The sequence below is a fragment of the Rhinopithecus roxellana genome, chromosome 16 (genome assembly GCF_007565055.1).
Source record: "Rhinopithecus roxellana isolate Shanxi Qingling chromosome 16, ASM756505v1, whole genome shotgun sequence".
Classification (NCBI taxonomy): Eukaryota; Metazoa; Chordata; class Mammalia; order Primates; family Cercopithecidae; genus Rhinopithecus; species Rhinopithecus roxellana.
Genome location: NC_044564.1, coordinates 37,653,268 through 37,677,949, shown reverse-complemented (window position 1 = coordinate 37,677,949; position 24,682 = coordinate 37,653,268). Strand labels below are relative to the sequence as shown.

The 24,682-nt window shown below is 47.2% G+C and overlaps 1 pseudogene; it reads left to right on the top strand.

The window, feature by feature from the left end:
* Positions 1-1,079: 1,079 nt before the first annotated feature.
* On the top strand, positions 1,080-1,428 carry LOC104668624 (annotated as a pseudogene).
* The last annotated feature ends 23,254 nt before the right edge of the window (positions 1,429-24,682 follow it).

Sequence of the window (24,682 nt, the reverse complement as noted above, 5' to 3'; positions counted from 1 at the left end):
TGCATGTGCAGTGCAGTGTGAAAATGATACATGTATGATGTAGAGTATATATGCTGCATGTGTGATACAGGATGTGAGTGAAACATGCATGCTGCAGGGTGTATCATACCCTGGGAGTAGGCGATGCATGTATAATGCATCGTGTGAATGCTACATGTATGATGCAGGGTGTAAATGCTGCATGTGCAATGCTGGGTGCAAATGCTTCATGCCGGTGGGCCCTGGCACTGAGGTATGTGCTGGTATCTCCTCAGTGTAGTGATGTCTCAGAACGTGAAGGATGAAACATTGGTCAGAGTTCTTGGCTGCAGACAACAAAACCCACTTTGAAAAAGGAAAAAGCTGGATGGGTCTTAGTAAATTATATTAGGTGGCTTCCACGAGTTCTGGAACAGAGACCCAGCCGGGACACTACCTAGCCAGGAATCACAAGCAGCCCTAAAACCACTAGCGACATCCAGAGAGACGCTCTGGGGGAAAGCTGTTGCTGCTATCTCTGGCCCTTAGCACCCTCGACATGGAAGCCTGGTCCACACCACAGCTTCTCCCAAATCAAACTAATGCCCCAGAAGCTGACCTCAGGGGCTCGGAGGCGGAGGCGCTGTGCGAGAGCCGCGGAGCCGGGAATGGCAGGCGCAGGCTGGTTCTGGGTTTCCTGTTGCCCTTCCCTGCTGAGTCTGGTCGGTTACCTCACTCTGGTGTGACCAGGCAGCCTCTCCCTGCGGCCCCGGCGTGCCCACCGTGAGGAGGTGCTTCCTCCGCAGCCTTCATAGGGAAGGAAGGCAGAGGCCTGGGGAGGCCTGGCCTGGGCTGACCGCGGAGACTGCAAGAAACGCCACCCTCTGGGCCCCCGGAGCCCTGCGCCGGGGACGGAGGCAGACTGTGGTGGGTGGACAACACCGCGCTTACTCTTGGGGTATGTTTTAGAAACTGTAGATGGTTAGCTTGCTTTCTATAAACATGTATGTTATCCATCAATGGCAAGCACACTTGGAGGTCTATTTGTGTGGGCTGGCATAGGCAGTCAGGCAGAAACAGGCTTTGTCAGGAACACAGAAGGGGAGGCCACGGTGGGGAAAATGGCGGAGGGGAGGGCGAGAGAGGAGAAGCCCCAGAAGTCACAGCGAGCTGGAGCCGCCAGAGGACCTGAAGAGGAAGCAGAAAAACCTGTGAAAACGAAGACCGTTTCTTCTAGTAATGGAGGGGAAAGCTCCAGTCGCAGCCCTGAGAAAGGTCGGGAGGAGACCTCCCAACAGATCTCCACACTGGATTTGCCGTAGGTAGTCAGAGGACAAAGAAGGCATCAGCCATGGCCATCACACTCGGGTCAACGAGTGAACCGGAGGAAATGTTTCCAGAAGCAAAGATGAGGATGAAGAATTCTGGAAGGGATATACCAACATCAGCTGGACCAAACTCCTTCAATAAAGGAGTTTGGGTTTTGTGGTAACTAGAATTTAAGGGAGCAAAATATAAAATCCCATCTTGGAAATGTCCGTGAACAAGACAATTAAATGATGTGTTTTGAAATTGGGATGGGGGTGGGTGTAAAGTTAAAAGAAACAGTTTCCTTTTTTAAAGAATGGTATAAGGCAGGGCGTGGTGGCTCACACCTGTAATCCCAGCACTGTGGGAGGCCGAGGTGGGCAAATCGCTTGAGGTCAGGAGTTCAAGACCAGCCTGGCCAACATGGTGAAACCCTGTTTCTACAAAAAATACAAAAATTAGCTGGGCGGGATGGCAGGTGCCTGTAATCCCAGCTACGAGGGAGGCTGAGGCAGGAGAATTACTTGAATCTGGGAGGCAGAAGTTGCAGAGAGCTGAGATCGTGCCATTGCATTCCAGCCTGAGTGACAAAAGCGAGACTCTGTCTCAAAACAAACAAACAACAACAAAAAGAATGGTATAAGACATTTTGGGAGCAGCTTTATTTTTTTCTTTTCCATTGTTTTTAAAAGATTGAGAGGTACACTAATAAATGAGAGCTTGAAATTAAAAAACAAACAAAACCACACTCTTTCTAAGGCCTTGTTCCTCAAAGTACCCACAGCAGAGAGCACCTGGGAGCTCCTAAGAAAGGCAGAGTCCCCAGCCCCGCCCACCTGGACCTCCTGCACCAGTATCTGCATTTTAAGAAGACCCCACAGGAGTTTCCTGGAAACACTGAGGTAGAACAAGCTCTGAGCTGGAGCTGTTCTCAGCCTGTATGCAGAAACACCTGGGGAGCTATTCACACTCCCAGGTCCAGGGCACAGCCCAGACAAGTGGAACCAGTGTGCCTGAGGGTGTGGGGGAGGGCGGGTTGCATGGACATCTGTTAATTTTTCCCCAGGCAAGCAGAGCTGAGCATCTGCTCCAGGCTCACCCACTGGCTTTAGCTCACCTGAGTCTGCATCTCCATCTACCTGCATAGTTGCTAATCATGGTCCTTGCCTGACATTCATCTCTGGACCCTGTGGATCCAGAACCTTCCACTCTACCCTCACTCTCCTGTGTGGCCTCTGCAACTCTCAATAGAGCTGCATCTTGAAACCTTTCTGCATATACCACGCTCGGGCCACTCCGCACCCATTAGCCAGCACCTCTGGGTGCAGGCCCGGGCAGTGCCATCTTTCAATTCATTCATCCCATGCACGTGCTGCCATCCACCTCCCCGCACATCCTCACCTGCCATCCCCCCAGATAAGAGTCCATCGTGCATTATTATAAACCCCCATTGCCTATCCCTGCTACAACTTTCACCCTCCCTTCTCCTGTCACCTGTGGGGTCCTTGGCAAATATTTGAGCTTGGTTTAATCAAACTCTGTGCTTACTTCATTCCTGCCTCCAAGCAGCCCAGTGCAGGTGGAGGAAACTCCAGAATTCCTGCTAACTAGTCTCACGTTACACTCCTGAGTCAGCATAGCCCTGAGAGGTGACAACCTTCTCTGGTCTATTTGTTCATACTGTGCAGATGTGATCACTTCGCCTCTCCTTCGTACTCGAATGTCCTCTGCCCTTGCCCTTCTCATCACTTGCAGCTGAGAACCTGGCTCCTTTTTCACTGGGAGAATAGGAGATAACAAAAGGGACCACTTACAGGCCCCTATATCTTGTCCACCAACCAGTGGCTCTGTCCCAGATGGCGCCTTCCTCCCTGCTGAAGTGGAAAAACTCCCAAAGCTTCCTTGGCCAGGCTCACCGTGGGCTCCTGAGCCATCCATCACTCTTGGTCAGTGGCCTGGCTGCTGTATGTCCCCTGCTCTGAGGCATGGTCGCTGGCTCCTTTCTCCTGGCTGGATCCCATCAGTGCTCAGCATGCGGGGGATGGCCCTCCGTCTGTCTGTGGACAGTAGATGCTGCCAAAACCCCTGCTGCTTCTCCTCCATTCTCCCCGGGACCCAGGCTTTGGTTCCCACCGTCCTACCAGACTGTCTGACCTGTCAGAGGGTTTAACACAGGTAGCCACGTCCTGCTTCTGGAAATACTCTTCATGGATGGAGTGGCCCTCCCTCACCTGCCCTGCCTTACTGCACCTCCTTCCAGACTCCTTGGCTGGATCCCTCCCTCATCTGGCTACTCAACCCCTGCAGCCCCTGGGGCTCAGCCTCCACTTTTCTGTCCTCCACTTTCATCCCTGGGCTTTAAACCCCACCTGTGTCCTGCCAAATGCTACCTGCAGACCCCCAGCCTCAACCCTCTCTGAACTCCAGACTCTACATGTCCAGTGGACATCCCAAACTGAATAGACAACAGCATATATACATGCATTCAACACACGCATATGACACAGGTATGCATGAGTGCATACTTGTAAATTCAACATAGTCCTCTCAAGTCAACATATATATCAATTTACTTAGGCCCATAAGCTTCATACATAGGTGCATACATCTGTCTATTTCAGTCCTAAAAATTTTGCTTACTGAGTAAAGATTGTGGGAATTGTTTTGCTTATTTTATTAAAATCCAGCTGTATTTATAACTATTATTTTTTTCCTGCCCATGATTCTTTGCAGGGGTGTGGACTGATGATTATCATTTTCAAAGCAAATAAACAGAGCCTTCACTATGGGCTCTTCTGAAAGTCAAAACACTTCCCATGTTTAGGTTCCTGCTTCTCCACGCCGAAGACATGCTGAGAGAATACAGGGGGAGCTGAAGGCGAACAACGTAAACTTATGTTTGAGAAGCACCTTTTACTCTATGAAATACAGTGAGTATAAACAGTAAATGGAACAAGCTTTCAGAGTCCCTGCAGGGCAAGAGTTGGGGAGGGAAGAGCTGGCTGGTCAGGGAGGATGCACTGGATAGAAAAACCGTCACATTGGCCGGGACATTCCAGGACATCAGGGAGACCACACAATAGCCCACTGCATCCTAGGGTTCTGCTTCTTACCTGAAAGTGGTGGCAACAGGGGCCCCTCGGTGCTCCTGTGACTGCAGAGGACAATTACTTTTTTGTTTGTTTTTTGAGACAGGGTCTCACTCTGTCGCCCAGGCTGGAGTGCAGTGGCCTGATCTCTGCTCACTGCAACCACCACCTCCAGGGTTCAAGTGATTCTTCTCCCTCAGAATCCCTAGTAGCTGGGACTACAGGAAACTGCCACCATGTCTGGCTAATTTTTGTATTTTTAGTAGAGTCGGGGTTTCACCATGTTGGACAGGCTGGTCTCAAACACCTGACCTCAGGTGATCTGCCTGTCTTGGCCTCCCAAAGTGCTGGGATTACAGGCATGAGCCACCTGGCCCAACCTGACAATTTGCGTTTACAGCTACATCTTTAACACAAACATCCAAAGAAGATTTCACTGAGCAGGATCCTGGGGATGGCTGGAAATGACAGCTGGTGGCCAGAAGCCCCGGAGGAAGCCCCCTAGTGCAGGACTCTGAGCAGCCTTGAGGGCATGTGACCCAGGAATAACAAAGAGCAAACATGGCCAGACCACGCCCTGGGGCGCAGCAGTAGCAGAGGACAGTGGCATGGGCAGAGGTCAGCTTGCTGCAGGATTTGGGACTGAGTGCCCAGAGCAGGGGCTGGCCCTAGAGGAACCACATGCATTGGCAGGATTGTGATGCACCAGGACTCAGCTGTCCTAATCAGGGTGAAACATAAACCCTGAGGTGAGTTACAGGAAGGACATAACCATGAACCATGAGATCCAAGGTGACGGTGAAGCGTTTTGGCCAGTTGAGAGGTGGGGAATCTGCCACAGGGTAGCCTGACTGTGTGGGAGCTGATAACAGCACTGTAGATGGCTCCCAGGAAGGTGCAGGTAGAATCCTGGCCCCAAACAAAACCCACCTTGGGGCAGAGGGAAGGCAGTTCACCTCCCACATTGGATGGGATACCAGGAACTGAGGTCAAAGACTTGCTAGAATGGCCTTGATCAGGGCAGGATGTGGCCAGCTATAGTGACTAGTTGGTCATACTTCCAGGAGGAGTTTCCTCTCTGGAAAGATGTCCAGACATGAAAGCGTGGGGCAATGGGCAAGGCCAGTGTCCTGCCCCAGGACCCAGAGCTGGGACCCACAGAGAGGACAGGTCTCTGCCCAGCTGGCTGGTACAGTGCCGTATTAACGTTACAAATTATAACAAGGGAATGCTCAGACTGTCTTCTGACACTATGTCCCTTTAAAAAAAAATTAAATTTGAAGGTACTTTGAAATGATAGATGAGGACAATGCAATCAGGAGAAGCAAACACCATGGGAATAAATTCCATCCGGAAACCAGGGTGGGCCTCATTTTGGACACTTCAGTGATGACTCTTGAAGCAGCGATGTTTGGCTTTGGCATAGGGTTAAACGAAAGGTTGACATTCAGGTTAATCTGTGAATTTGTTTATGAGGTTCTCTCTCCTCCCTTTAGTGCCTGCTGTCTCTGAGATGTATTCTGCACTGGAAGGATTTCTGAGTAGCATTCTCGCCTACAGTCCTTTGCAGAAGGTAGACTGTGAAGAGTGTTCCTCAAGGTAAAAATACTGAACAATTAAGAAACCTTCCTGGCTGGGTGTGGTGATGTGTGCCTGTAATCCCACCTAATTGGGAAGCTGAGGCAGGAGGCTTCCTTAATCTCAGGAATTCAAGACCAGCCTGAGCAATATAGTGAGACCTTAAAGCAGAAGGAAAGAAGGAGAAAAGAGAGAAAAGAAAGAAAGGAAAGAGAGTAAGAGAAAACAGGCTAGGCACAGTGGCTCACATCTATAATCCCAGTGCTTTGGGAGGCCGAGGTGGGCGGATCACCTGAGGTCAGGAGTTTGAGACCAGCCTGGCCAACATGGTGAAACCTCGTCTTTAGTTAAAAAAAAAAAAAAAAAAAAAAAAAAAAAACACACACAAAAATTAGCCAGGCCTGGTGGAGTGTGCCTGTAGTCCCAGCTACTCAGGAGGCTGAGGCAGGAGAATCACTTGAACCCGAGAGGCAGAGGTTGCAGTGAGTCGAGATCACAGCACTGCACTCTAGCCTCCAGCCTGGGCAATAGAGTAAGACTCCATCTAAAAAAAAAAAAGCAGAAGAAAGAAGAAAGAAGAAGAAGAAGAAGAGGAAGAGGAAGAGGAAGAGGAAGAGGAAGGAAGAGGAAGAGGAAGAAGAAGAGAAAAAGAAAATAAAGGGAAGGGGAATACAAAAGAAAAGAAGCCTGCCTAAAGTCACTCAACACTTCACAGTGATTAGCAATATAGGTCCTCTAAGGACACGGAGGCTCCTACCAGCACTCTAAGCCGAAAGCTGGGACAGGATGCTAGGGAAGGCCTGAAAGTCTGCCCTTGCAGGCAGCACACCTGACAGAATTCAGACAGCAGAGAGTGATGGCACAAGTCACCTTGCAGGATTTGTGTGTATTACCCGAGAGAGACACGGAGTCAACTGGGCCGAGATGGGAGCCTCTTTGCAGGTAGTACAGGGTGACTTTGTATGTTTACTCCATTACATTTAATCCATGGGAGGGGCCCCTCACAAGAAGTCCTGAGACTTTCTGCTCCCTACCCCCCACTGCTGAAGGGGAACAAGTTTTGGTCTAATTTGATCTTGCCAGCTGAAAGATCTCTGCCAGGGGTACAGTATATCGCTCATTATTTATGAAAGTCCTCTCCAATTTCCCCCTGTATTCCAGAAACTCATATATATAATCCAACTTGATTTTGTAGAACATTTCTCATTATTACTCCAGGGCCTTGGGCTTCTTTCCTTGTACTATTTTTGGTTTTTATTTTAATTTTAGGTTGATTCTGCTTTTGACTAAAGACATCAGTGCTGGCCGGGTGTGGTGGCTCACACCTGTAATCCTAGCACTTTGGGAGGCTGAGGCAGGTGTATCACCTGAGGTCAAGAGTTTGAGACCAGCCTGGCCAACATGGTGAAACCTTGTCTCTACTAAAAATACAAAACTTAGTCAGGCATGGCGGCGGGTACCTGTAATGCCAGCTACTCAGGAGGCTGAGGCGGGAGAATCACTGGAACCCAGGAGGTGAAAGTTGCATTGAGCTGAGATCGCGCCACTGCACTCCAGCCTGGGCAACAGAGCAAAAACTCTGCCCCCACCAAAAAGAAGACATCAGCACCAAATGCTTTGGAGAGTCTGATGGGGAAGCTGGACCTCTCATTTGCCTGAGTTGAAGCCAGGGCCTCCCCATCTCTGGGGCTGAAGGGGACAGTATTCACCAGTCAGGCGTGACTGAGCTCAACAGAGAAGCTCTAACATCCAGGATTGGTGGTAACTTCAAAATGTATTTTGCCCCTAGCTTTATTAAGAAATAACAGGCAAATAAAAATTGTATATATTCATGGTGTACAACATGGTGTTTTGGTATGTTTATACACTGTGAAATGATCAAATCAAGCTAATGACTATATCCATCACCTCATCTACTTATCACATTTTTGTGGTGAGAATATTTAAGATTTTTTTTTTTTTTTTTTTTTTTTTTTTTTGAGACGGAGTCTTGCTCTGCCGCCCAGGCTGGAGTGCAGTGGCCGGCTCTCAGCTCACTGCAAGCTCCGCCTCCTGGGTTCACGCCATTCTCCTGTCTCAGCCTCCCGAGTAGCTGGGACTACAGGCGCCCGCCTCGTTGCCCGGCTAGTTTTTTGTATTTTTTAGTAGAGACGGGGTTTCACCGTATTAGCCAGGATGGTCTCGATCTCCTGACCTCATGATCCGCCCGTCTCGGCCTCCCAAAGTGCTGGGATTACAGGCTTGAGCCAACGCGCCCGGCCTTAAGATTTAATGTCTTAGAATTTTCAAGTATACACTACATTAATATGAACTATAGCCACCATGCTGAATGATAAATCTTCACAATTTGTTCTTCCTGTCTAACTAAAACTTTGTACCCTTTGACCAATATCTCCCCATTTTCCTCACTCCCGAGACCCTAGTACCTCCACTCTACTCTCTACTTCTATGAGTTTAACTTTTTTAGATTCCACATGTCAGTGAGATCATATGCAGTATTTGCCTTTCTGTGCCTGACTTATTTTACTTAACCTAAGCACTCCAGGTTCATTCATGTAAAAAAGGACAAGATGTTTTTCTTTTTGGGGGAAAAATAGTATTTCATCTTATGTAGGTGCCACATTTTTTTTTTTTTTTTTTTTTTTGAGGCGGAGTCTCACTCTGTTGCCCGGACTGGAGTGCAGCGGCCAGATCTCAGCTCACTGCAAGCTCCGCCTCCCAGGTTTACGCCATTCTCCTGCCTCAGCCTCCCGAGTAGCTGGGACTACAAGTGCCCGCCACCTCGCCCGCCTAGTTTTTGTATTTTTAGTAGAGACGGGGTTTCACCGTGTTAGCCAGGATGGTCTCGATCTCCTGACCTCGTGATCTGCCCGTCTCGGCCTCCCAAAGTGCTGGGATTACAGGCTTGAGCCACTGCGCCCGGCCGGTGCCACATTTCTTTATCCATTCATCCAGCAGTGGACACTTAGGCTGATTCCTTATCTTGACTGTTGTGAATGAAGCTGCAATGAAGATGGAAGAACAGATATGTTTTTGAGGTGCTAATATTTCATGTCCTTTGAATATACACTCAGAATTGGAATTGCTGAATCGTATGGCAGTTCTAGCTTTAATTTTTTGAGGAACTTCCAGACTATTTTCCATACTGGTTGCACTAATTTACCTTCCCATTGAGAGTATTCAAGGGCTCACTATTCTCTACATCCCAAGGATCACTTGTTATCTTGATCTTGTCTGCTTGATCGTAGCCATCTAATTGGTGTGAGGTATCTATTTTGTCTGCTTGGTCTCAGCCATTCTAATAGGTGTGAGGTGATACCTCTTTGTGCTTTTGGAGTCATATCCAAAAACTCATTGCCACCCCGATGTAAAGAAGCTTTTTCCCTGTAGTTTCTTCTAGTAGTTTTATGGTTTCAGTTTCAGATCTTGTGTTTAAATCTCTGTATTAGTCTGTTCTCACACTGCTATAAAGATACTATCAGAGACTGAGTAATTTATGAAGAAAAGAGGTTTAATTGACTCACAGTTCCATATGGCTGAGGAGGCCTCAGGAAACTTACAGCCATGGCAAAAGGCGAAGGGGAAGCAAAGCACATCTTATACGATGGCAGGAGAGAGAGAGAGTGAGGAAAAGGCACACTTTAAAACCATCAGCTCTTGTGAGAACTCCCTCACTATCATGAGAACAGCATGGGGGAAACAGCCCCCATGATCCAATCACCTCCCACAGAGTCTCTCCCTCAACACATGGGGATTACAATTTGAGACGAGATTTAGGTGGGGAAACACAGAGCCAAGCCATATCAGTCTTTAATCCACTTTCAGTTGATTTTGCACATGTTGTGAGATAAGGGTCCAACTTCATCTCTCTGCATGTGAATATCCAGTTGTCCCAACACCATTTATAGAAGAGACTATTCCTTCCCACTGTGTGTTCTTGGTACCTTTGTTGAATACAATCAACTATCAATGTGTGGGTTTAGCTCTGGGCTCTGTATTCTGTTTCATTGGTCTGTGTGTCTGTCTTTAGGTCGGTACCATGCTGCTTTGATTATGAGAGTGTAGAGGAGACAAAACTTTACTTTTTCCCATTTAGGATTTTATTTTTGGCAAGGTCTAAGAATTAAATTGACACAAGACAGATTAACAGGAGAAAAGCATACCAGTATATGAGGAAACTTCATAAGGAAATGAAGACTGAAAGAAGCAGTTAGAGTCAAACACTTATATACTGAATTAGACAAAGGTGTGGTAAACCGAGTCAATTGGGTAGAGAAGTGACTAGGAAGATAAGGGTTAGTTTAACAAGATTTGTTTGTACAGAATTCCTCAGCTTCAACATCCTGTCCTAGATAAGAAGAATTTTACTTTCCTTGTGGTATAGGGAGGACATTTTTCTACAGAAATTCTGTCTCCAGCTTTTCAGAAACAGAATGAAGGTCAGAATGATTTTCTTGTACCTGCTGTGTTAAAAAGTGCCTTTGATTCTTCGTGGTCAACAGGCCAGAGCAGCATATTTTGGGGTGGCATATTCTTTACTCCTTCAGCAGCTTTACAGTGTATTTTAAAACCAGGTAGTATGATGCCTACAGCTTCATTCTTTTTGCTCCAGATTGCTTTGGCTATTTGAAGTGTTTTATAGTTCCATATAGGTTTTACGATTTTTTTTTATTTCTGTGAAAAAAAATGTTATCGGAATTTTGATAGGGATTGCATTGAATCTCTTGTAAGATCAGGAACAAGACAAGGATGCTCATTCTTACCACTTCTATTCAATATAGTACTAGTAGTCCTAGCCAGAGCAATTAGGCAAGGAAAAAGGCATCCAAACTAGAAACATAAAGAAGTAAAATTGTCTTTGTTTACAGATGACGTGATCTTACATATAGAAAACCATAAGGTTGCCACTTAAAAGCTGAGGATTAATAAGTTGCAGGATAAAAAAATCAACCTTCAAATATCAGTAGCATTTCTTATATGCTAACAACAAGTTATTCAAAAAAGAAATCAAGAAAACAATCCCATTTACAATAGCAACAAAAAAATACTTTGGAATGAATTTAACCAAGGAGGTGAAAGATCTGTAACTAAAAACTATAAAACGTTGACAAAAGAAATTGAAGAAGACACACATAAATGGGAAGATATTTGTCTTAATGAATTGGAAGAATTAATATTGCTAAATGAATTTTATAGCATTAATTACAAGGCAGCAATCTCAAATATGGTTTTTACAAGATTAACCATCTCTGGAAGGTAAAACAATTGTGTTTCTAAAACTATACCCTTGAGATTTTTACTGCCCCTCTTCTGCTTCTGAGAAAGAGAGGTCTGTGGAGACCGCCAGGGAGCTCCAGGGATCCATTGTACTGGACGTTGTCCTGGATGTTCTATCTCAGCACATTTTGCAGCCATGCTGAATACTTGGAATGTTACAATATAGCTGGGAGCTGAGGGGCTCCGGTCTTTACCAGGCTCAGGTGTTAGGGAGCCGATGAAACTAGGCTTCGGTTTGAGTTTCAAACCACCAGAGTAAGAAGGAAAAGTACAAAGAGGAAAATAGTGACTATGGCAACAAGGATGGCAGATAGAAATAAAAGTAACCAGGAGTGACAGTGTTTATATCTGTGCATGAGCATGTCTGTGTGACATGTGGGGTGGTGTGCCTGGGAAGGTGCCTTTTCCCCAAGTCATATCAAGTCAGAGCTGGAGCTCTGAGACCAGCAGTCCTCCCCTCCCCACCTTGCTCTTCCACACCTTGCCTCACTCCTGCAGGACAACAGCCTGCCTCAGCAGAGACATTATTTTAAGCCATTGATTCGCAAGCGAGGTAGGTATTTTTTAACAAGCAAAGGGATATTAAAGTATATTACTGCTCATGACATGGAATCATGCACCTGTAGAGCTAGAAGTCACCCTCAGTATATTCTGCCTTTTCACTTGATTCCAGCAGGAAGATCCATTTATTCCATAACCATTTATTAATGGTAATGTAAAATATGGAAAGTAAAATTCATCTCATCTAAACCATTCCACCAGTCCCTACATAAGGCCGGTGAGGTTGTTTATAGACTATCAGGGAGGAACAGATAAAATAGCAACCAAATAAAAAATGGAATTAATAGGAGCACATTCAGGTTTGGGAGGTTGATGAAAGCACTTGAGAGGTACTGAGCCTTGAGCTGGTGCTGTGTCCATTCTACTTACTCTGCCAGCTTGTGGATGCTGTGAGGAACAGATCATCATGGCATGAGGACAGTGACTGGATGGCACCTTAGCTGGGAGATCAAGGAAGACATGTCTAAGGATGTGCTCATCTATGATTAATGGATTGGCTAGGAGGTTGAGCCGTGCAAAGATGAGGGATGACCAAATGGTGCAAGGAGAAAGAGCAGCCAGTGCAAAGGTCCTGAGGTAGCAACCAGCCTGGCATATTGGGGAAGAGTGAGAAAATCAGTCTGCCTAGAGCATGTGAAGCCAGGGTGAGAAGGGCTCAAGCCAAGGTCAGGATCAGATCCTACATGCTTTGTATTGGCTTCCTAGGGTGGCTGTAACAAATGACCACAAACTTAGTGACTAAAACAATATAAACGTATTACCTTACAGTTCTGTAGGTCAAACGTCTGACACAGGCTTCACTGGACTAAGACCAAGGTGCCTGCAGGGCTGATTCCTTTCCAGAGGCTCTAGGGCAGCATTTGTTTCCTTGCTTTCCCCAGTTTCTGGAGGACTCCTGCATTCTGGGGCTTATGGCCTCTTCCTCCATCCTGCAACTCCAAACCAGTGATGTCCATGTCAGCCCAATCCTTTCTCAGGCTGCCATCTCTCCTGCTCTCCCTTCCCTTTCAATGACTCTGTGAGGACCCAGGGCCCACATGGATAATCTGGGATGAGGTCCCACAAGGATAATCCGGGATGATCGTCCTTTTTCAAAGTCAGCTGATGAGTGACCTTAATTCCATCTGCAACCTTTGCTATGTAAGATAACATCTTCATGGCTTCTGGGACTTAGGATGTGGACATCTTTGAGGAGCCATTATTTTGTCATTGTTAGCCCAATAAGGAGTGTAGGTTTTTATCCTGCATGTGGCAGGATGCCATTGGAGGGATTTATGTTGGGAAGTATTCTGTTTAGGGAACCCTCAGGATGTTCCTAGGGCCTACCATGGCCCCTCTCACAGGAGTAGTCCGCTGGCTGCCAGCCCTCCCTAGGGCTCATCTCAAGCCACAGCTGCCCCCCATGTGTCCCTTGACATGGGGAAGGAGAGTTGAGTGGCTACTGTCTGCCATCCAGCTGCGCCTGGCCAAGGCCTCTCCCTGATTCAGCCTCACCTGCATTCCAGACATACCTGAGTTATTCGTTCAGCAAAAGAGTGATGTAGTGAAATGTCCACCTTTTGGAGATTTTTAAATAAGAAGAAAAACCAAAATACCTTAGAATTGATTTGGAGTTAGGCCCCCTTCGTTTCGCAAGAAAGAAACAGATTGTTTTGAAACTCCTGTCTTTTTTTTCCAGTAACCCTGTCTCACTTGCTTTCCCACTCATTTAAAAAGTCATCTTCAGTGTCATCCCTAAGTTATTTAATCATTCATGTTAAGTGATCTACTTGCTGTGATCAATATTCTTACATAATAAACTTTAAGAAGGAAGTGGAGCTGCCATCCTATTTAACTGTTTATATAGGCTAGCATAGAACGTGCCAGGAAATGACTATAATCATGGTAAACTGTGTAAATTAGCACAAGTTAGTAAAACTGATGAAATTAGAAAATCTTTGTTTTGGGGATAAACTTCATGAAAGCCTGAAAATTAGCTCTTTAGCAGCTTGCATTCTGGTTACCTACAAAACTGTCAGATTCTGCAGAAGTGATCACAGCACTTGACAGCAACCCCAGACCAGGAGGAGTGAGGGAAAGCAGGGCTCTTCCCAAGGTGGCCAGGGGTGTGAGATGGAGTTTTGACCCTAGTGAATATCTCTTCACTGTTTTCAGGAGTGGAAGATAAGCTTGCTGGTTTGGACACAGCTGAAAACACTGACTAATGTGTATTTCTTTTTTCTTTGTCTGTTTAGACAGAGTCTTGCTCTATCACCCAGGCTGGAGTGCAGTGGTGTGATCTCAGCTCACTGCAACCTCCACCTTCTGGGTTCAAGTGGTTCTCATGCCTCAGCCTCCCAAGTAGCTGGGATTACAGGTGCCCGCCACCACACGTGGCTCATTTTTGTAATTTTAGTAGAGATGGGGTTTCATCATGTTGGTCAGTCTGGTCTCGAACTCCTGACCTCAGGTGATCTGCCCACCTCAGCCTCCCAAAGTGCTGGGATTACAGTCGTGACCCCCACACCTGGCCTATTGTGTATTTCTTGAGCATTGTAATAGACTGGTCTCTCAGGAGACAACTTTGTTCTGATCATGTGCCAGGTGGCAGATCAGTGGAGCAACTATGGACAGGACTCCCTGCAGACACCAGCAGTGGGTGGGCCACCCTGCAGGGCCCACAGTGTCAGACAGTCACGATGCCTCATGGATGGTGCGAAAGGCGAGAGGTTTGGGGCTGTGATTTTGGATTCTCACTTTTCCCTGGCAACACTGCTCATAGTAAGCCCTCCCGGGGCCTTTGTTTTGTGTTGTCACGATGGAAACAAATAGGAATTACTGTTTGTTAAACTGGAAGAGGAGGTCTCACCTAGCTGACTGCAAGGATGAATGATAAAATGTCTTTACTCTTCTCCTGGTACCTTCCTATGTTTGCAGCGCTGATAGTTTAATACGCATTTCCTTTGTTCCGCTCTTTAGCATGACTGATAGTTTGTTGCTGATGTACATTTTTGTTTTGTTTTGTTTTGCTTTTGATACATGTTTTTCTGGTTTTAAATGGGTTTCTTTTCATCTTTATTTATTTATTGATCTAATTTTGGCATGTGAAAATGTTATGTTGGTCTTGTGTATCTGTCCTCCACTATTTCCTTCCTTTTTAATCTTTTACTGCATTTCAGGCATTTCACTCTCACACCTTTGATTAGCTAAACAATTGCTAACTATTCACAAACTAAGTAAAGAAATGCTCAAAAATGCACATTTTTATACAGCCTTATTCATCTTGTGTTCAAAATAGTGATACATGTTTGATAATACCTATAAAAGTGAAAAGTTGAACTTCCAAAATAGCAAGCAAGTAAATTCCCAGAAGCTAAAGTCCACACTGGTGAGTTTTCAGTGCAGCTTTTGTGGCACTGTCTCCTGATGGGTGCGACAGCAGGCTTTGCCAGGAGTCCACAGCCAGGAGGCACCTTATTTCCCCGCCAACCTCTACAAGCTTGAAAGCCAGGAAGCGAGGTTCTGCTCGAACCATGCTGCCTATAGTATTCTCATTGGTGGGATAAACCTTCAGGGGCTTTGAGGGTAGACATGAGGGTGGCTTGGCTGTGGTTGGCTCTGGAAAACGTTTTAAGCAATTTATAACTTTATACATCCATATCATGTGATCTGTAGGGAAGTTTTCTCAAAAAAGGTCAGTTTTTTTCAAGTCTCTTTGCCTGCATTCACTGCCTTTGACATCTGTGGTTGAACCTAAAGACAGAGGGAGGGGTAGCTGGGTGGATGGCAGGTGCGTGTGCAGAGACACCCGTGGGAAGGTGACCAGAGTAAAATCTGGATGATAGGATCTTGGGTTTGAGCCTGTTGGTGCTTACTGTAGAATTATTTTGGCTTTTCTGTATGTTTGAAAACACAATAAAATGTTACAGCTGTGGGGGAAGACAGAGGTAGATGGGATGATGGCTCAAGATCTTTACAATTCTTGTGATTTTTATTTCCTGCTAGTGACTTCTGTGCAAAGAGCAGCAGAGTTCAGCTAGAGCAGGGCTCCCCAACCCCTGGGCCACAAACTGGAACTGATCCATGGCCTGTTAGGAACGGGGCCGTATAGCAGGAGGTGAGCAGTGGGTGAGGGAACATCACTGCCCGAGCTTCACCTCCTTCACCTCAGCAGCAGCGTTAGATTCTCACAGGATGATGAACCCTATTATGAACTGCACATGCGAGGGATCTAGGTTGTGAGCTTCCTCTGAGAATCTAATGCCTAATGATCTGAGGGGGAGCAGTTTCATCCAGAAACCAAATCCCCCCAACCCCATGCACCCTCTGTGGAAAAACTGTCTTCCACAAAATTGGTCCCTGGTGCCAAAAAAGTTGGGGACCACTGAGCTAGAGAACACTCGCTGCTCTGGCCAGGGCTGGCTGCTTTCTCAGGCTGGCAGCTGTGGGGTTGAGTCTTCGCAGTCGACACCCAGGCTCTTGGGCAGGGATCAAACTCTTTTCTTTTTTGTCTTCCTATCTGTCTGGATCAATGCTGAGAACAGAAGGCATTTTCAAATACCATTTTTGAGTGCACTGGCTTATTGACTCTTGCATGGGTACATTTCTCATGATACTGGCAAACCACAAGGGGCAGTGAAAACTGAGTAACTGATACGTTTCTCGGTTATAGGTATTTTTTGAGGCTTAGCAGGTGTCAGGGTCTGGGAACACAAAGCTTAATGACAAGAACACTGCTTTTAAGGAGTTTAGAGAGAAGAGTGATCATTGCAGTGTGATGTGATGCTGTGGCATAGAGGTGTGCTCAGGGGGCTTCCAGCTCACATTGGTCGGGTAGGTCAGCTGTGGCTGCTGTCGACTGCTCCCGGCCTTTACCCCGTTGGCCTCTCCAGTGGCCTCCTCCAAACAGCCCCTGAATGGGCCCAGCCTCTAACCTCAGGGCATCTCTGGGCCCCAGAAGGGCTGGGGAGTCAATGCCCAGGATGAGCTTTTATCAAAGAGGAACTGACAGTGACAACCATCTCCCTTGTTCCTTGAGAGGCTAGTACCGAAGGTGACCTACGGGGGTCCTCAGCAGGACTGAGCCCAGAGCCCCACATGGCCACAGCACCTCATCCACACACGCTTCCTTGGTTCTCCTCCCTTCCCTGGTTCACTTCCTCTCTCCCCTGGAAGTGCTCCCTAGATTCATCTTCCAAATAAACCACTGCAACAAAACTTTGTCTTAGTGTCTGTGTTTGGAAAAACCCAAACTAAGACACAAGCCTTCAGAGCCTCGAGCAGGGAAGGGTCGCTTGTGGTGGGCTAGAGCTTCTACAAACATGGAGACGGGGGAACGGCAGCATGTTTGGGAAATCTTTTTGATTGAATTAAGAAAACACCCAGTTTTAAAAAATCATCTAGAGTGGAGTTCTCTATCCGTGGCACTATTGACATTTTGGGCTGGAGAATTCTCTCCTTTGGGGCTGTCCTGGGTGTGGCAGGAGGTTGAGCAGCATTCCTGGCCTGGACCCTTTAGTTGCCAGTAGAGGCATCTCCTCCCAGTTGTGACAAACAAAAACATCTCCAGAGGTTTCCATGTGACCCCAGGGGGCAAAAGTCACCTCCAGTTGTACTGATGGAGAGCTTCTGGAGGAGTTTCAAAGTACATCATCCTTCCCAAACATCCCTGAAGTGTGGGGTGCTCGTGTGAGGTAATGGCATATTTCCTTCTTTTCTTGGGCTTAATTAGAGTTGAGTAGGGTGAACGCTGATCCAATATGACCAGTGTCCTTATGAGAAGAGGAGATACACAGAGAAAGAAGGCATGTGACAATGCGGGGAGCGATGGGAGCGAGGCACCTCCAAGCCAAGGGTTGCTGGCAGCACCAGGGGTGGAGGAGAGAGGCATGGAACAGATTCCACTCTGAGCCTTCAGGAGGAACCAACATTACTGACTCTTTGATTTTGGACTTTTGGCTTCCTGAGCCATGAGAATAGAGTCCTGTTGTTTTAGACTCCTGATCTGTGGTCATTTGTTACAGCAGCTCCAGATCACGAGCCCACCTGCCTTCCAGCATTCTCTCCTCTGGACTCCAACCAGCTTCTGAGAGCCTTGTCTTCCTGTGTATGATTGAGGAAGCTGAATCACCAGAATATGTGGTGTGCTACTTGACAGCCTGAAAGTAATGCCACATTTCTTTCTTTGCTTGGATTTAATTAGAGTTGGCTTGAGGCACTACTGGCCAAACTTGGCAGGAAGCCGTCATCACTAACTTTGAGGGGTTGTGGTCCCTTCCTATGGAGGATGCTTTTACCTCAAGAGCATCTCTTCTGCAGTCCTGAAGATGTGTCCACCAGGCTTTTGTTCTCCATTGCGAAAAGCCCTCTCAACTCAGCCAGGTTGCAGCTGTTGTGGCTGCTTCCTAGGAACCACAGGATCTGGCTCTCCATGGCTGGCACCTGCAGGAGCTGGAGTCTCCCATGCAGCCAGCTCTCTGCCCTGGTGGAGATGGACCAGGGGAACTCTCCCTCCCCACTCAGAGCTCAACTCCTCAGATGACAGCCCTGGGACCCAGCTTCCCTGGCAAGGCCCCTGAGGGTTGGGCGGTGGGGTTGTGCACCACCCAGGCTTTAATTCCTGTCTTTCAGGGAGCCAGAATCTTGTCTCCAAAAATTCAACTCTATGACCACTTTCACTTTCAAACTCTCTAACACAGAAGGTCCATCGTTCAACTTTCTGGGCAGAGTTTAGTTCTCAGATGAGTTTAGTAGATGCTCCAAGCACAAGGCCCAGTGTCCGTTTTCCCTAAGCACAAAGGACAATTCCTGCGCCTGGCAGAAAGGAGGGCCAGACCTGGAACTGCCCCCGTCTGGGGAAATTGCTCTCCTTCCTTCCTAAGGAGTCCATGCCGCAAGGGCAGCATCCTTAATGCAACACAAGCCTGTTTCCTGTTCCTACAGAGGCCAGGAATCCCACGACGTCAGAATGGGACATCGCGAGGCAGTGCTCACATCCTTCATTCCCTCTGATGCCTAGCAGATGACAGACTGTGGGTCCCTAATGTTGTGGTGAAGCTGAACACTGAGCGACACAATTTGGTCCCACTGTTCCCAACTCACCAGATGAACATGGTTAGTTATGAGTGTGGAATTGGGTGGTGTATCTACCCTCAAGGGCTGCTCTTGTGTGGCCCCTACCACACTGTCCAGGGCACCTCTGTCCTCTGCAGGCAGGTCCCTGTCTCCCAGTGCCCACTGATCCCACTGACTCAGGACCGTGGGCTTACAGGGCGTCCCTTAGAGGGTCCGGGTAAGGTGAGAGCTGCCCTGAGCAGACTGGCTGGTGCATTGAAGGGACGTGTGCAGCAGCCTGGTGCGGAGTGGTGGGGAATTGTGGGCACCAGACCCACAAAGAGGAGGCTGAATAGGACTGGGTCGCAACTTCAGTCTGCTTGATGTGGATGGGGCGCTGTTAAATGTAGGTTCTCAGGCTCTGGCTCCCAAACTTTGCATTTGGGGGTCTTAGGAGTAGCTTTTTATTTGTGTTTTACATTAATAGTCCCAGATGGTGTATGCACAGTGCCTTGAGAAGCAAGAGCTTCTTATGTTTTTTTGTGGGGACAAAGGAGTGGATGCTTAATTGTATGCAATTAAGGATGCAACCTCACCCTGGTGGGAGAGCTGAGGGATTCCTTTGCACTCCATGCCCACTCCATCCTGGTGTGGTGGTGAAGACAGTGGGAAATGAGAAGGAGCTTGCTTGTGCCTTCCTGCTCTTTTCTTTTTTTTTTCCTTTCTTTTTTCTTTTTTTTTTTTTTTTTTGAGACGGAGTCTTGCTCTGTCGCCCGGGCTGGAGTGCAGTGGCCGGATCTTGGCTCACTGCAAGCTCCGCCTCCTGGGTTAATGCCATTCTCCTGCCTCAGCCTCCCCAGTAGCTTGGACTACAGGCGCCTGCCACCTCGCCCGGCTAGTTTTTTTTGTATTTTTTAGTAGAGACAGGGTTTCACCGTGTTAGCCAGGATGGTCTCGATCTCCTGACCTCGTGATCCGCCCGTCTCGGCCTCCCAAAGTGCTGGGATTACAGGCTTGAGCCACCGTGCCCGGCCTTCTGCTCTTTTCTATTAACGGCTGGTACTAACAACCCGATCTTTTCTTGGGTGCCCCTGTTTTGGGTTCTGGGTACTATCAAGCCAATGCTCTGGTCTTCCAATGGCCTGTGGTGGTTCACCCAACCCCCAATCTATGAGGATCGTGGGTCCTTAAAAATCTCTCCTGATAGGACAATGGCTCTCAAAGTGTGGTCCCAGGATCAGCAGGGACAGCATCAGCTAAGAGTTGAAATTCTTGGATCCCACCATAGATCTGCTGAGTCAGGGTCTCTGGGGTAGGGCATTTTTTAAAGTCCTCCAGGGGATTCGGCCGTATGGGAACCACTTCAGTGAAGAATAATACGTTTCGCACCAATACAGACCAGCTGAGGGAAAATTCAGCTCACGTTCGCCAACACCAGAATTGGTGGCCTTGTTCCACCATCATTTTGATGCCCATTTTCCAGGGAAACCAGAAGGCATCCCATCTGTCTATGTTTTTCCAAGTTGGCTTGTCTGCTGCCAGAAACATTCTCTGACCTCCTTCTCCAAGGCTGGGTGATGAATGCCTCATCTCAGCTCCCTCGGCCTCCTTCTCTCACTAGCAGACCCCAGAGAGCAAGCCCCATGCATCACACATAGCACAGGCCAGGGAACAAGGGGATGACCTTCCCTTGATGGTCTTCACAATGACCGTGAAGTTGGCCAGTCATCACTGCCGGCAAAACATTGCTTGACTTCCACCCATAGAAAGGTGCTGAGTATTAGTCAGCGTCCTCTAGAGGAGCAGAACCAATAGGATGTGTATGTGTGTGTGTGTGTGTGTGTGTGTGTGTGTGTGTGTGTGTGTGTAGAGATACTGATTTATTTTAAGGAACTGGCTCATGCGATCGTGAAGGCTGACAAGTCCAAAATCTGCAGGGCAGGCCAGCAGGTTGGAGACCAGGGAAGAGCGGAAGACTTGATGCTGCAGCTGGAGTCCAAAGGCAAAGGCAGTCTGGAGGCAGAATTCCCTCCTCCTCGGGAGAGGTCAGTTTTTCACCTAAGCCTTCACCTGACCGCATGAGATCCACCCATGTTACAGAAGGGAACCTGCTTCACTCAAAGTCTACTGATTGAAATGTTAATCAACTCTTAAAAATACAGCAGGTGTTTCACCAAATATGTGGGCACCATAGTCTAGTCAAGCCACCACATAAACTTAACCATCACATCAGTGACACCATGAGAGCAACACAACTGTGCAGCTATCTGGAGAAGTGTTAGGTGGCAGACATTGTTAAACTGCGTTGGATGCATGTATCTGCTCAAGGACATGCACATGTACACACACATATGTACATGCATTCACAATCACATGTGCACATGCACATATACACACACATGCACACACACACACAATGTGTGGATCACAGCATGTGGCAATGGCCACCCAAGAGTGCCCGTGAAGTGAAATCACTAAACTGAGGTCTTGATTTGACCATCCTCCAAACACATATTTTTCTATGTAACACAAAGCAGGTCAAAAGCCATTCTGCATCTGCCTAGAGTTCATCACCCAGAGGCCAGGTCTGTAACTCACAACCCAAGGACGTTTACTGGTTTCTGTTTGATCCTCCTCTCTAAGAAACTAACCCTTAATGCATAAGGAATGAAATTCTCACTATCTGCAGCTAATCAAGCCATGTTTGCCATTCCTAGCTAGTATGACTCATTAATTTTCTGCCATGGTGTTTACCTTACAAAAAGCATTCTATGTAATCCCTCCCTGCCGTGAAGAGTTTAAATGCAGTATTTTGACCTCTAGTGGACAGTGACGTCTTTTTGCCGCAATCCATTTCTCTCCATTCTTAAAAACAATGGGGATAAAAATCAAAGTGATCAAAGAGCTACTCCTTAAACACTCTGACTCACACTGGACGATCTCACTGGTGTGTCCTTCTTGCAGGCAAAGTAATAGAAGAGTCTTCGTTTTCCTGGGCTTTAAATTCATGATGTTTTCAATAATTTTAAACTTATGACAGTGAGCACATTTAAGTGAAAGTTTTTGAAACTGTTTTTGTCTCATTTGCCTTTGTCTGCGATGTGTTTATACAGGACTGTTTCACAACTGTGCTATTGTGAAAGGCATAATCAATGAAGACGTGTGAACAAGTGCTTACGGCCCAGTGGATTATAGCTGTGCATGAAGTAGTGAGTGGAGGAGGGGGCCAGCCCAGCCCTAAGCAGGCGCTTCAGGGAGCCCTGAGGACTTTGCTGGAAAACCTGAGCCTCTCTGGGAACCGGGCGTATCTGTTGAGCAGAGTCAGGTCATAGAGCAGCTCTGGTTGGGGAGGAAGGGGCAGCTCCAGCTGCTAAGCTTGGCTGAGAAGATGCCACTGGCCATTCTAGGGCAAGTATGCCAGATGCTTCTGTGAGCAAATGCCTTTGGTCTTGGTTGCTTTCATCAAAGTTTCAAAGAGATCTGTGACCCTCTTCATTTGGGTGTTTTGCTGGAGTGTGATGAAGGTGTGACTGCAGGGCCTTGTGGTGGAGGCCGGAGTGTGGAAACAGCCCCACTGGGTGTGGATGACGCATGAAGATTCTCAGTTGCTAGTTGAGCCGCCAGGTTGGTGGCTGGAAGCTTTTTCAGAAGTGGGCAAGCACAGCAATGAGATTGATTCCCAGCTTTTATGGGCCTAATGAGCTGGCACTAATTTGGATATGCCACTTCACACTCAAGTCTGCATATCTATAAAATCGAAAGGAGGCAAAGTAATCCCTTCATAGTAGGCATACCATGGGCACACTCGAGTGCACAGAGTGCCAGAATGTTGGCCAGGCACGTTTGGAATATGAAGTTTGAACTAGATTTCTCTTGGGGAATTCATACACACATTATAAAATACATGGTGTATTTATATGAGCACTGGGAAAAGAAGTGACGAGCGATTTGTGGAGTGTAGGTGAAGCCACTGAAGAAATCCAGTCTGCATTCAGCTCTGTACTTGGCAGCGTTTCTGGAAGGACTAGCAGCAAACGCTTCTATTCTGGGAACAGTCTCTCCTACCTTTGCACTTTCCCTATCAGGCGGGTGTGGGCCTTGGTGATTAGCTGAGTCTCAAAATAAAATGCGCCTGTGTCTCCAGGGTCAGATTCCAGGTGCTGAACAATAACGGGCCAGCAAGAGGGGGACTGAAAAAAAACCCCCTCAGGAAGTGATGCTCTATCTTGGTTGAGGAGTTGGCACGTTTCCAGAAGGGATGTCTCCCGGCTGTCAGGCCGTCAGGACCCTCAGCGTTCTGCACGCAGCTCCACTGCAGAACACACACACTCAGAACAGCATCAACACTGTGTCAGCACCCCATTACGACTTCTCTTGTTTTCCTTTCCAGAAACTCAAGAATTCTTCTCTGGCAAACTTCATTTTATGGTTATGCTAATATTCTTCATCTAATTCAATTTTCCCGCACCCAAGCCTTCACCCATAAGAGACAGTATCACAGTCTGAGAGAGGAGGCTGGCTCTGTGGGAAAGGCTTTGAGAGCATTCGAATCTTCTGATGAATTGAGACTGGCAGGCATTAGCCAAAGTCAGAGGAAATCAACTAACACCTCTCTCCCATTACAAAGGAGAAGAAGTAACTTAAGAAGTAACTTAAAAAGTAACTTAAAAATGTTGAAAGATGTTATGTGTGGTGGCTTATATCTGTAATCCCAGCACTTTGGGAGGCTGAGGCGGGAGGACCACTTGAGGCAAGGTAAGGCATAGGCAAATAGTAAGAACCCATCTCTACCAAAAATTTTAAAAAGTAGCAGGGCGTGGTGGCACACGCCTGTCATCCCAGCCACTTGGGAGGCTGAGGGGGCAGAACTGCTTGAACATAGGAGTTTGATGATGCAGTGGGCCATTATTGCGCCTCTGCATTTGGGTGACAGAGTGAGATCCTGTCCCCTCCACCCCAAAATATAACAAAAATTTAAAAATTTTTTAATGTTGAGAAAGTAGATAGAAGAATCTATTCAGCCAAATAGAAGGTAAATTTTGATAGGAAGAGATGCAATAAGTGACACTCTGCCCCTCCCCCCCACATGGGCACAGACATAGACACTTGCACACAGAAACACACGTGTATATGCATGCACACGCATGCACATGCACATGGACACATACATACACCCAAACACATGCACACACACACACATACCCACATGTACAAGTCTTCACACCTGCACACAGAGACACACATACACCCATGCACATGTCTGCACACATGCACGTATACCCAGGCACAGACATGCACACCTACCCATGGACATGTATGTGCGCATACACACATGCACATATCTGCACGTATGCACACATACTCATACAGAGACACACATGTGCACATGCATGCACACACATCCAGACACACACACTCGGGCACACTTGAGCACATATCTTATGGCAACAGCCCCACAGCCACCTTTGCTCATTTTGTCCTGTTTAGATTCTGGCCCCATGGGACATAATGTCTACTCATAAAGATTTCAGGACCAGGAGAAACTATTCCCCTGCCATCCCCACCATCTCCTACCTCCTGCACTTCTGCTGACCCACGCCTAAATTAGGTGCTCATTTTGTTTGAAACCAAGTAAGACTTTTATCATTTGTTAAAGTCCCCAAATCTCTGAGCCCAACAGTCACTGAATCTTCATATGATGCGTTTTCACATCTCCTCCTGAGAACATGTGCCAAAATTCCTGCTGGGGCAGGTGAGTTTGGGAGCTGTGAATGCATCTTTGCCTTCTCATCTGTGATACAACCAGGGAATTTTTTGTTATAAACAAACTTGAAAAAACTTACCTAACATGTGAACCCTTTGTCTCAGCAATTCTCCTG